Here is an 11,607-nt window from a genome sequence, read left to right as displayed (position 1 = left end):
AAGGCAGTTATCACAGAACTAAACTCAATGCATAACACACACTAGGCTGCTCTTAAGTAGTTTAAAAACCAGTTGCCTTTACAGTCAACCTGGTGTAGTGGAGGGTGTCCCTGCCCATTGCAGGAGGGTTGGAACTAGATGATCTTTGAGGTCCCTTCCACCTCTAACCATTGTATGATTCTATGATAGTGGATTTGGCGTTCTTATCAAAATCTTTGCCACCACTCTAGTACAACGTAAGTATTTATAAACAGCAAAAAAACACAATAATAATTAAATAGTAATTATCCGATGATGCTGGGGAGTGTTTCTTTTTTCTTTTTTGTAAAAAATGGTGGTACTGATTAATCAACAAGGTACATGTGTACTTGCTTTACCAACTTTTGCATGTGGTCACAGCTACTGCATGTGCAGACTGGGTGGCTGGTGCAGTGCTGGAAAGCACCTGCTGTGCACCTGCAACTTCTGTGAGCCCCTCTGCAAATCCCAGCCTCCTTTGGAGCAGGTAAGCCCACACTAGTGGGGAGGGGGAGACTCATTACTGTTGCTAATTTAGTAATTAATGACTTCTGAGGTACTGTGGGGCATCACGCACTGCTCCAGTGCACTTCTGGGTTTGTAAAGTGAGCCTGGGATATGCTGTTTTACACCAGGAGGAAAGCGTACCCTCTACTGATCAAATCCACTGTATTTCCAAGCCCCAGTTCTCAGCCTGATGGTTACGTGGGAATTAGGGGTGCAGTGTGCTCCCATGCTCCCCAATTGCTTAATTAGGGAAGCCCCAGCTCTGCCACTGCACAGTCCTCAATCCCCGAACTGGAGCGTCTCTGTAGCAGCGCAACTGATTGCTTCCTCATCACTCGCTTTCCAGAAGTTTGAGAGAGATTTGAACTCTATCCCAAATTTCTCTGCTATAATGCTTGGAAAATGCATTTAAAGGAGGCATTTACTCAAAACGCTGCTTTACAGAAACAGTCCTTTCATCACATTCCCATTAACCTTAGAATGCTTTTAAGCACTTTCTCTTCCATGGGAATGAAACTGGGAAATATTTTCAGCTACTCAGTATTTTTTATTTCAACTCATGGGAATTGGTCAAACCCAAGATGTCAGACAGAGTCCAAACCTGACTGGCTTTTTGTCTTCCAAAAACGCCCTCAGCCCCATTGTTATGTCTCTGCATCTGGAGCCCTATTTCTGAATGTAAAGTAGGGATTTTTGTGAAGCTCACCAGCACTTCTGGTGCCAGCGCAGTGCGCAGTGTCTCACTGCTGCATTACAAAGGTAGGTTTGCGCTTACCGCGTTACTTCAGAACATGATAAGACATTTTTAGAAAAAAGTTTGGTACTTCATGCATCTGGCTTCCAGGGGAAAGATGGTGTCCTGTTCCAGGCAAGTTGTGCCTCTGGAGCTGGGTAAATGCCACCGCAGGATCCTGGCTTTTCCAGGAAACTGCCAGTGTGTGTGCTGAGTTTCTCTTTTTCTCCCTCTGTCTTTAATCTTACAGCTACTGTTTAGAAATCGTGAAATAAATTGAAGGTGAGGCCGAGGGGAAAGTTGGGTATTTCCTGTGTGTAGCTCAAGCTGTAATTGCACCAGAAGGGTCCCTGCATGGTTTCTCCACAGACCTGTGTGTTAAAGTAGAAGGTGAAGACTGGAATGGATTCCAGAGTCCCTGATGTCTTTCAAAGAATTTGCAGCAAATCAAAGTATAATGTTAGAAGTGGCCTGTGGTTGTATGGGATGTGAAGAGGCAGGTTTTAGAGGGGTGGTAAAAGCACAATGTCCAAGGCTGGTATCTACACATGCTTCTCCTGAGTTAGTTTTAGACTGTAGAAATGGAGTTAAGGAGTGAGGGAGTTCAGGGTATCTAACTTGGCACCCAGCTGGGCAGCCTGCCCAAGGCTCCATGCTCCCTCTGTTGTCATGAAGAACAGAGCAGCTCCTTCCATGGGCACTTTGTAGCGCTGCGGAGAGCCAGCTCGCTCCGAAGGGGATTGACAGCTGGGACCCACGAGCAGCCCTTCAGCATCGAGTCCCAGGGGGCTGCGGTGGTTTATACCCACAAAATTCTTCTCTGTTTCAGTGGGAGGTTTCACAAGTTCGAGCCAAGCAGAGACTTTTCCACCCTTAAGCTGTGAAGCTGTTGCAGTTGCAGCCAGCCATGTTTCCAGATGGGTAAAATTCCAGAGAAACAATGATGGATTTGACACATTTCAAATGATGACAGCGGAGGTGCTGACTCCCACTTTAATTCCTTCCCTTAGCAGACAAGGTCCCTGAACCTGGCCCACTTCACCGACATGTGCAGTGCTTTTTTCTCTTTTGCTGCCTGTCGGGTTGCCTTTGCCTTCCACCCCCCTCCACCTCCCGTAACTCCCAGCTTCTTTCCTGCAGGAAAGATTAGGAAGGATAGGAAGTCGTCTGTGCAAAAGGCATCCCCGGCCAAAGTAAATACAGGTCGCAAGATTAGGCTTCATCAGAACTTTAAGCCTGGCCCAAGCTAAACATATGAGCTGTCATGCCTTGGTAAAAGCTCCAGTATGAGTGAACTGGCGTGACTGCAAAAACGGTAAAGCATCTAACAGGTTTTGCAATATGGAAGCTTTAAGCTCTGTTTTTAATGCTGCATTCCTGACAGTCAAGACTCGCACTGAACTTCAAATGCCATTAATTTTGTGTGTTGGCCTCACTTGCTACTATGCAAACACGCTTCCCAAAGCACAGCAATAGCAGCAAAGTAGCACCATGAGGCTGGTCTGCCCTGGAGAGCCCCTACGGCACAGCAGAACAACGTGGGATGGCAAGAAACACCCTGTCTCAGCTTGAACCCTGGCTCCCTTGGCTGCTGTCATTCTGAGACTGACTCTTTGAATGAATTAGATCTACTTTGAAAAAACCTCTAGCTGTTCAAACATCTAGCTTTTTGATGTCTAAATATCTACATAAAAAACACCAATGGAGCCATGGTGATGGACACGATAGTCTGGACATAGTCCGTAGCCATTAGGTAGTTGTTCACAAAAAAGGTTAATTGAACCAGTAAATGGGTGCAGTATCTCAAGTTTCCCTGTAAAGACTTAGTAGGTAATTTGTACTGAGGAGAGACCAGGACTCTTTTCTCTTGCAATGGGCAGAGCCCATGGACATGGAACTCAGGCATTGTCTTCTGGTTCTGGCACTGCTCTGTTGTGTGTCTCTGGAGACATCAATCCCCCCTGAGCTCTTTGGCTCCCACACCTGTATGGTGGGGACGGCAGCAGTGGGACAGCCACTGTGCTGGGAGGAGTATTGATGCTGTAAACCACACAGAGCCACAGTGACCTGTGGTGTTCTGATACGTTCAGTAATTACCAGTCATAACCGTTATAAGAAAACAAACCCCAACCAACAAGCATTAAATGTCTTTATGGAACAAAAGCCAGGCCTTTAATATTGTTTTAATGTACTTGACAAAGCTTTAGTTTAGAGCCAAGGCCAGCCTCTTCTAAGTGTACAAGGGTTGAGACAATTTAAAAACCAAAATATTTCTCCCAGTAGAGACCTTGCAGTTTATCAGGTAACTGCAGGCTGTGTTTCAGCCATTTTTAACTGGGCATTAGAAGTCTTTTTGACACTTGCTTTATTCCTCTACAATAGACCCTAATAGCCCCTCTGAGGCTGCCTATGGCCTTATGTGTAAAATGTAATGGGAATCAGTTTAAAGAGTGGAATTTGACCTGAGAGAGATGTGAGTATTCAGGGACTATTTAGTCCTCAGTAGATCTTGGGGGCTCTTTAGTTTCTGGGGCACTTCATTACTCATTAGTGCCCAGGGATGATACACTGTACTCATTAGCATGCTGTTTGGTGGCTTTCTCTATTTGAGCATTGCTGTGTTGTGGCAAAGCATGTAGACCCTTCCTCCTCCTCCTGCTCATGGAAGGAGCAGCCAGGCCTGGGGCTGTTTGGAGAGATCAGGGTGTCCCTGAGGGTGTTTGTCAGTGGAAAAGGACTGGGGAATCCTGTTGGACACAAACACAACACCCATGGGTGCCTCCAGTGTTCACACGACCTTACATATACAGACAAGAGACCCCAAAGCATGCCCGCAGGGAAGCCGTCCATGCTGGTGAGACTCTTGTGTAATTCTAGTTCAAAGCTACTTACGAATGCAGGCAAGAGAGATCCTTCTTTCAACCTTGTCCTTCTGCTTCTCCTCATGCTTGCGGGAAAACCAGGAGCAAAGAGCAAGGTGGCTGCCCAAGCCAGGCCACTCTCTCTGCTCCCGAGACAGTCCAGCCCTACAGCAGCCACTGCCGAAAGCAGAGGGGGATGCCGTGTTGCTGGCAGACTCTTCGTTACTTTCTGTTTCTGTGGAACAAGCCTGGATGAAGCTGCCAAGAGTCTTGCCCTGCCCCATGCTACCACTGGCTTGCTTTACAGTGTTGGCCAGTTGTGGAGATGTGGTTGTTCATCTTGCATGACTACAGATGTCCTCCCAGGCAGGGCTGCATGGTGAAGGGAACGAGATGGGCTGGGGGATGGCGGTAGACTTTCTCACTTTTACTTTTCCTCTTAGCTTAAATTATTCCCAGACGTGTGAACTCAGCAAACAGGGATCAAGTTTTCTCGGCAAGGCAAGGTTTACTTCAGGCCTGGAATAGTGCCTGGGCTTCCCAGCGGTCAGGAAAAATCTTGCAGGGTGCAGATGAGCGATTCCTTTTGTATTTTCCACCCATCAGGAAAAGCTGCGTCTGAAAAAATAATAGCTGAACTGGAAAATAAAATTAGACAAGTCTGAACAAATATGGAAACCATCCCTGACCTGGTATTGGAAAAGAGTCTCAAATGCTAGAAAGGAGAGAAGCAGAGAGAGGGAACGGATGAGTTTTGGCCTCTGTTGGGAATATGGAAGGAATTATTTCATTCTTTTTCCCTATTTGTTCTCTATATGGCACTCTGTGTGGTTAACCCTCTGTCTTTGTCATAAATATATGTGGCAGAGGCAAGTTTTTTTGGAGCTCCCAACCAAACCATCTGTTTTGCATCTGTGGTTTTGCATATGTAAATATTATTATTAATAGTAGCAAAAGTAATCATAATGGCAGCAGGAATAGAAACACTATTAATAGTCATAGTACTGACGTTTTTATTTGTGTTGCTGCAGGAGGTCACATCATGCACCGGGACTCAGCTGTGAGCTTGAGTGGGAACAAAAGGATGGTTGTTACCCCAGTAGCTCTCAGTGTGCACAGATACAGCCACGGGTGTGGTGCCCCGAGCACAATTTCCCCCAGACCCTCGCAGAGGACCTCTCCAAGGGGAAACGGCTCCTGATGACTGCCAGCTCCTTATGGCAAGGAGAAAACGATGCCCAGTGGGGAGAGCTCAGCTCGGCAGCTCAAAAGTACCTGGAGACTACTGGAAAAACTCCCCAGTAAAGGTAATTATGTGATTTCTGCTTATCCAGAGGCTGACTTTGTCTTGGTAGGTCCAGAGGCAGAGTGGTGGTTTCTGTATCGCACAGTACCGCACCTCAGGTCTCACCTCCAGCCCATACAGACAACAGGCTTTTCTAGGTGAGTGACCTGTCAGAGCAACTCATTCTGCAAACCATCAGCATGCTGGTGTTTGGGGGAGACCTTATTTTTCTGTCCCTGCTTTATTCCTATGATTAAAAGTGACAGCACCTCTCCTCCTGCTAAATCAATGAGCAGAGGGAAGACCTCAGGGCTAGGGGAGAAGAGGCTAGCCACAGAAGCAGTAGCAAGAAGGCCAGGTAGATGCAGGAAGAACAAAGACACAGGCCATGGACAACAAACACAGGGAGCTTGGAGGTGCTCATGCTGGAAGGAGCGCTTTGGAGAGGACTGGAGAGATGCAGCAGAAGGAGGAAGCCTCCCACCACATGCTGGGTCTGATCTACGCAGTGCCTGGAGACACACAAACTAGCAAAACACATCTCAGCACACCCTTCTCCTTCCAGGTTCTCCCTGGGTCAAGCCGATATCTTGTTCCTGTACAAGGAATGTTTTTTTTCAGCTCTGGTTGTTTTACTGGATCTGTAGCAAATTAAACAACTCATCTTCTGGTTTATATTTTTTCCAGTTATCGTATTTGATGTATCCTGGCTCCTTTTATCCAGCTCTGTATACCCCCTCAAGCAGACACTAAGGGGGATCTAGTCCTTGAACATGCTGCCTTCATGTGCACAGGAGCGACCTGGACTCCATCCCTGCGTTTCTCTGCTGAGTTGTGGGAGCACTTGCAGCAGGGGCTGATGCTTCCCTCTGTTTTCAGTCGGTCACCTAGATCACATTACCACGTCTGGAGCTCGAGGACTCGGCGATGGTACATGCTGCCCCTCAACCTGCACATCGCCTGTGCACATGCTGGTTTCTGAAGGCAGTCTTGGACCAATGATAACAAGCTGAGGTTTGTATTTATTTCTTACATCGTTCAGATCTTGACTAGGGCACACTAGAGCAGCACACGTAAGTGTGGGGTTTGTTTGTCAGTGCTTTCTAAAAGTCCACCCTGACAGCACACCATAATTTCACTGAAAACCTCCTGCAACTCAGTGCTGCAGCAGTGTGAGTGCCCCTGACTCTGCCACCTCCCAGCCCGTCCCTGTGCGGGTCTGCAGACCCTGGGACAGACGAAACAGCTTCTCTATCTCTCCTGGAAATCTTTGCAGACAGGCATTTAAAACACAAGAAAAAAGTCTGATCAGATAAAAAGAGATAAACATCTAGTTCACTTCCCTCTCTGGCTCCGGCATAGTATTGACCCCATAGCACAGACCCCAGGGCAGGGGCTTTTGCAGCTATTTCCCTTGCAGTGGGGAGGAGACGGGGACCCAGGGGAGCACCAGGAGGTGCAGGGGGTGCGGGGCTGCCAGGGCTCCTCCTGCCAACGACAGCATCCGACAGGCACCCTGTGGGCAAGGTGCAGCACAGGACCCAGGCGGGTCTGCAGAGGTCCCCAAACTGGGCACCCAGCCCCCTCTGAGGATCTCTCTGTGAGCTGGTTGATGATCAGGGTTAGCCCCTCACCGTCTTCCCTATCCTCTGACCAAAAGAACAGCTGGAAACTGGAAATAACAGGATAAGGATGATCTATGAACTCGAGATGTATATTGCCCCACTCACCATATCCCAGTCTTCCCTGGGCACAAACACAACTTTGAGGAAATTCAAGCTTTGAGCCTCTCCAGGATTAGCTTCTGGTTGTGTCCCAGGTGCCTTCAGATCTGGAGCTGCTCAAATGTGTCGTTCTCCTTTTGTTGGCAAGGCCTGAGAGCAGGTTTCCATTTGAGCAGGTTGATTTACACAGTCCCCAGAACTGAGCCCTGTTTCACAATTTCAAGCCAGTCATTGATTGAAAGTAATGGTCTTCTCACCTGCCCGTACGACACACTGTGTGTGCCCAAGGAAGGGGGCACAGCCCAGAACTGCTCTGTTCAACCCCCTGCAATCTCCCTGGTCCTGGCTGTGCTCCTTTTTCCCACTGCCACCTCCCCAGGGACACCAGGCTTTGTAGTGTCCTTGTCCCCAGTCTGAATTCTGCTGAAGACTCCCCCCTTCCCTTTTCCAAGACATGCTCAGCTAATCTTTTCCTGCCCATTTAAAGGAGCAAGTGGTGTCTGTGGGTGGGCTGGGGCTGGTGGGACTCTTCTGACCCGACTGGCAGCGATTATCCAGCAGCTCCTTGGGGCTGGGGCAGGGAAGCCACTGCCTAATCCATCCTCAGGCTGGATGGGGGCCTGGATCATTTCAGCACAGCTCGGCGCGTTCAGACTACGCACACGCTTTGCAGCACAACCCGCCCCCTCGGAAAGCTCATGGCACAGGCATCTGTCACCGAAACCTGTCTGCATGAAAGGCTGTCTGCACAACCGGGGGGAAAAAAGAAAGGCATGACAGCACAATTAGTGAGAGCAAATGAAAGGCTGTTTGAAGAGGAGGAGGGAGGAAAGGGGAGAGCTGCATAAATCCCTGGTGGGGTTTTGGGCTTGACATCAAAACCCCTTAACAGTGTATTACTTCAGCCCCCAATGTGGACAGATGTTGAGCTGTGGCTCAAAGGAAGTCAGAAATCTTTCCTTAGAAAAAATTTGGCCAGGAAACTAAAGAAAATATTGTGAAAGAAAAGGAAATAAAAGCCCACTAAAGAAGATTTATCACTGCCTCAAGCATTTCTGTATCCTCTAGTCTTATGAGGTCTCAGCCTCAGGGGAGAGAAAAAGAGAAACAGCCTGTTGCTACATTAATGGGTCACAAATTTAGAGCTAGGAGGCGTTTGTCCAGTTAGATGATGATGGAGGGATCTAGCACACCCAGCCCAAGGGCTCCTCCTAATCCATGCTATCCCAAATGCCTTTCAGAGGCCTCTGGCACCAGCCTGCAGCTTTCCCTGGCACATCCATCTCAGCTGCCCTTTTCGCCCACTCAGTTTCCCAAAGTTCTTCTGGAACCCCTTGGCATTGGCAAAATATTTTATTTCCCAAAAGAGCTTAGCATCATCCGCAAACCTGGAGATATTGCTGTCCGTTCCCTTCCCAATGCCACAAATGAAGACATTGAATAAAACCAGACCCAGCAGAGATTCTTGGGCAACCCCATTGCTGAATCTCATTTGTCCTCAAAAACTCTCTGTTAAACTCTGCACTTTGGCTACCTACAAGACAGGAATATCTTTAAACTGGGTTCCAATCCATAAAAGGACCGTTGTTTCAACTCCATGACAATGTAAATTTTTAGAAATAATTTTACCAAAATCTTTTTGAAAATGTCCATCTGTTCAGTCTGTCAGGTTCTCTCTATCCGTGTGCATACTGGGGTTCTCCTAGAGCCCCAGTACGCTGGCGAGGCAGGTTTTCCCTCCTCGGCAGCCGTGTCTGTTGGCCTTTCCCCACTCGCCTGCCTGCCCGGGGTCACTGCTGGAGCAGATCCAGCCACCCCAGCAGGGACAGAGGTGACACTTGCTCCAGCAGCTCCCAGGGTCCCCTTTCTGATCTTGGTTTGGAGGTGGGAGCTACATTAGTGACCTGCTAGTCCTCCAGCAGAGTACCCATTTGTAAAGTCACATTGACCTAACTTCTCTAACTTGTGGGCTACAAGGAATGAACTGGGTGTGAGGATCTCCCAAATACCTGCAGCAGCAAAGGCCAACACACAGTTGTGCCCGAGCTGCCTTGTCATGCCTTATCCCCCTTTACGCTATTGCACCCTTGTATTGAGCAATGGCTCCTTAGCCAGCTTCTTACTTCTGGTATATTTAAAGAAACTGTTTTTTTTTTAAAAAAAAAAATCTTTGCAAGGAAGTCTTCATGCTCTTTTTTAGCTCTTTTAATTTTCTGTCTGCACTTTACTCGCTATGTTTTATGGGTTTTCCTTTCCTCCTCATGTGGGAAACCTTTTCACTTTTAAAACGCTGATCATCTTCCTGTGATACCTCCTGAACCTTAGCAGTGAGTCAGGCAGGGTGTTTTTTAGAACCTCTTAGTTCTTTTTGAGCTGTGGCACATGTTTTACTTGGGCTTTAATAGAGCATTTTTTAATCGCCTCCAGACTGCTTGCAGGCTCCTTGCTTTCTCTCTGTTCCTTTTCATTTTGTTGTTATTGACTAACCACCTTACTTTTTCATAGTTCCCTTTCTTGACGTTGCAGAGCCACACGCTGGATTTATTTGGTGTGCTCCTTCCCACTACAGCATTAAATTGGTTGTTTTGAGGTCACTAGCAGAGAGCAGCTCTCCCACAAACACCTTGTGAAGCAGGCCCTGTGTGCTGCTCCCCACCAAACCCAGCACAGCAGCCCTTCTCACCACTTCCAGCACCACTTGGTCCAGGTATCTAAAAACATTTTTTTTTTTCCATGTTGGATCACTGGGCTGACTGGCTTCTCTAATCTCATTTTATATTTACTGATCGTTACCTTTATCCTGATCAGGAGTCAGTAACACTGTCCTGGCTCTACATATTTCTTATTGGAATCTGAGATATCCCATCTTGAGAAATCTGTAGTGATACTGGGGTTGTCATTCAGGGCAATGGGAAAGCCTGGTGGGTTTTTTGTTTGGGTTTTTGTGTTTGGTTTTTTTTTAAGCTTCTGGTATAGAGATAGAAGCACCACAAAGTTTTGCCTTTGCTTTGTTGCTTAATAATATTCCCGTGTGTCTGCCAGTACTAGACACAGACAAACTCACCTTATTTATTGCAGCTGCACCATTTATTTCCCTGCTGCTCTTCCCCCTGGATATTGTCCACATCCTCTTCACAAGGGGTGCAAGTCTGAACTTCTACACCCTCTGACTTTATTTCAGCTTCTCATTTAAACAGTTCTCTATGCCCTTTCCATTTTTCAGTCCCACCAGCCCAGCTCTGCTGCGATGGAGGTGCAGGACCCCTGACACCAGCCGGCAGGTTCAGAGCGGTGTCCCCAGCAGGAAGCCTTTCCCGGGCGCGTACACCTCCTCATCGCAAGGGCTCCAAGAGCGGGTGCGGGACTCTGCTCTGCAGCATCCCGAGGCTCTCCCAGCACCTCCGCTCCCATTGCCTCGCACAGACACCCACACGCGGTGCGCTCTGTGCCACGAGCTGCACAGCCCCTTGCAGAGTCCTCCTGCCTCATGGGCTGAAGCTATTGGGTTTGGAAAGTTGCATCCTGTTTCTCTGAAGCAAGCAGGGAAGACAGCCCTCTTACCCTGGCCTCACTCATCCCCCTTACCACAAGCTAACGTGCAGCTCTGTGTACCGCCACCCACCAGCCTGGCAATGTCGATAGCCCCGCTTGCTGTCCCCGGAGCTGAATTGTCCCCCCTGCGACCCACCCAGCTCTGCTCGCTGCCCCAGTATGTCCCACCGACCCGGCCCTCTCCACCCCCTTGTGAGGCTCAAGGGTCCCCATTGCCATCTCCCCTTCCCCTCAGGGGCAGCCCTCGCTGCCTGCCCACCCCCATGCAGGGGTGCCCCTGAATTCCCACCCCCATCTCCCTGCTTTCCGGGGGCTCCATCAAGCCCAGGACCAGCGGCACCCCTGCTCTGTGGGGCGGGGGGTTCCTCTGGCTCAGGCACTGTGCCGGAGCGGTGAGGGGGGCCGAGATTTCGGGGGGGGGGGGGGAAGGGGAGGAGGGGTCCGTCCGTTGCCAGGGTGACAGAGCGGTGCCAGAGCGGACCCGCAGCGGGCGCGGAGCTGGGCGGCGGTGCGCGGTGCCGGGGTGCCCCCTGGCGGCAGACTCGGCGCGGTGCACCCTCGGTCCGCCGCTTTTTTTTTCTTTTTCAGGAAAAGAGCATTTATTTTCTGTTTTACAGGTGTCTTTGCGTGTCTTGAGGTGACAGCATCTACAGCGCATGAGAGACTTTGGAAACATCAACTTCCAGCTGCATCAGAGGTGCAGCGGGGAGGCCGAGGTTGTTGAGGAAGGCCATGGGTGACTCCCATCCCTCAGTGGGATGAGGAAAGCACCTCAATGGCAGACACCTGACAGCCACGGACTGAATTGCAGCCAAGGACAGATCATTTTCCATTGGTTTTGTGGCTTCTCTTTGAGACAGGGGTTTAGGTGACCTGACCACATCCTCTGTGTTTCTTCCTGTGGTGCCAACCAGGTCACCCAGAGTA

Source organism: Tauraco erythrolophus, chromosome 18, assembly GCF_009769465.1.
Source record: "Tauraco erythrolophus isolate bTauEry1 chromosome 18, bTauEry1.pri, whole genome shotgun sequence".
In the NCBI taxonomy this organism is placed as follows: domain Eukaryota; kingdom Metazoa; phylum Chordata; class Aves; order Musophagiformes; family Musophagidae; genus Tauraco; species Tauraco erythrolophus.
The sequence above is the reverse complement of the archived record's forward strand: the minus strand, read 5'-3'. Positions refer to the sequence as shown.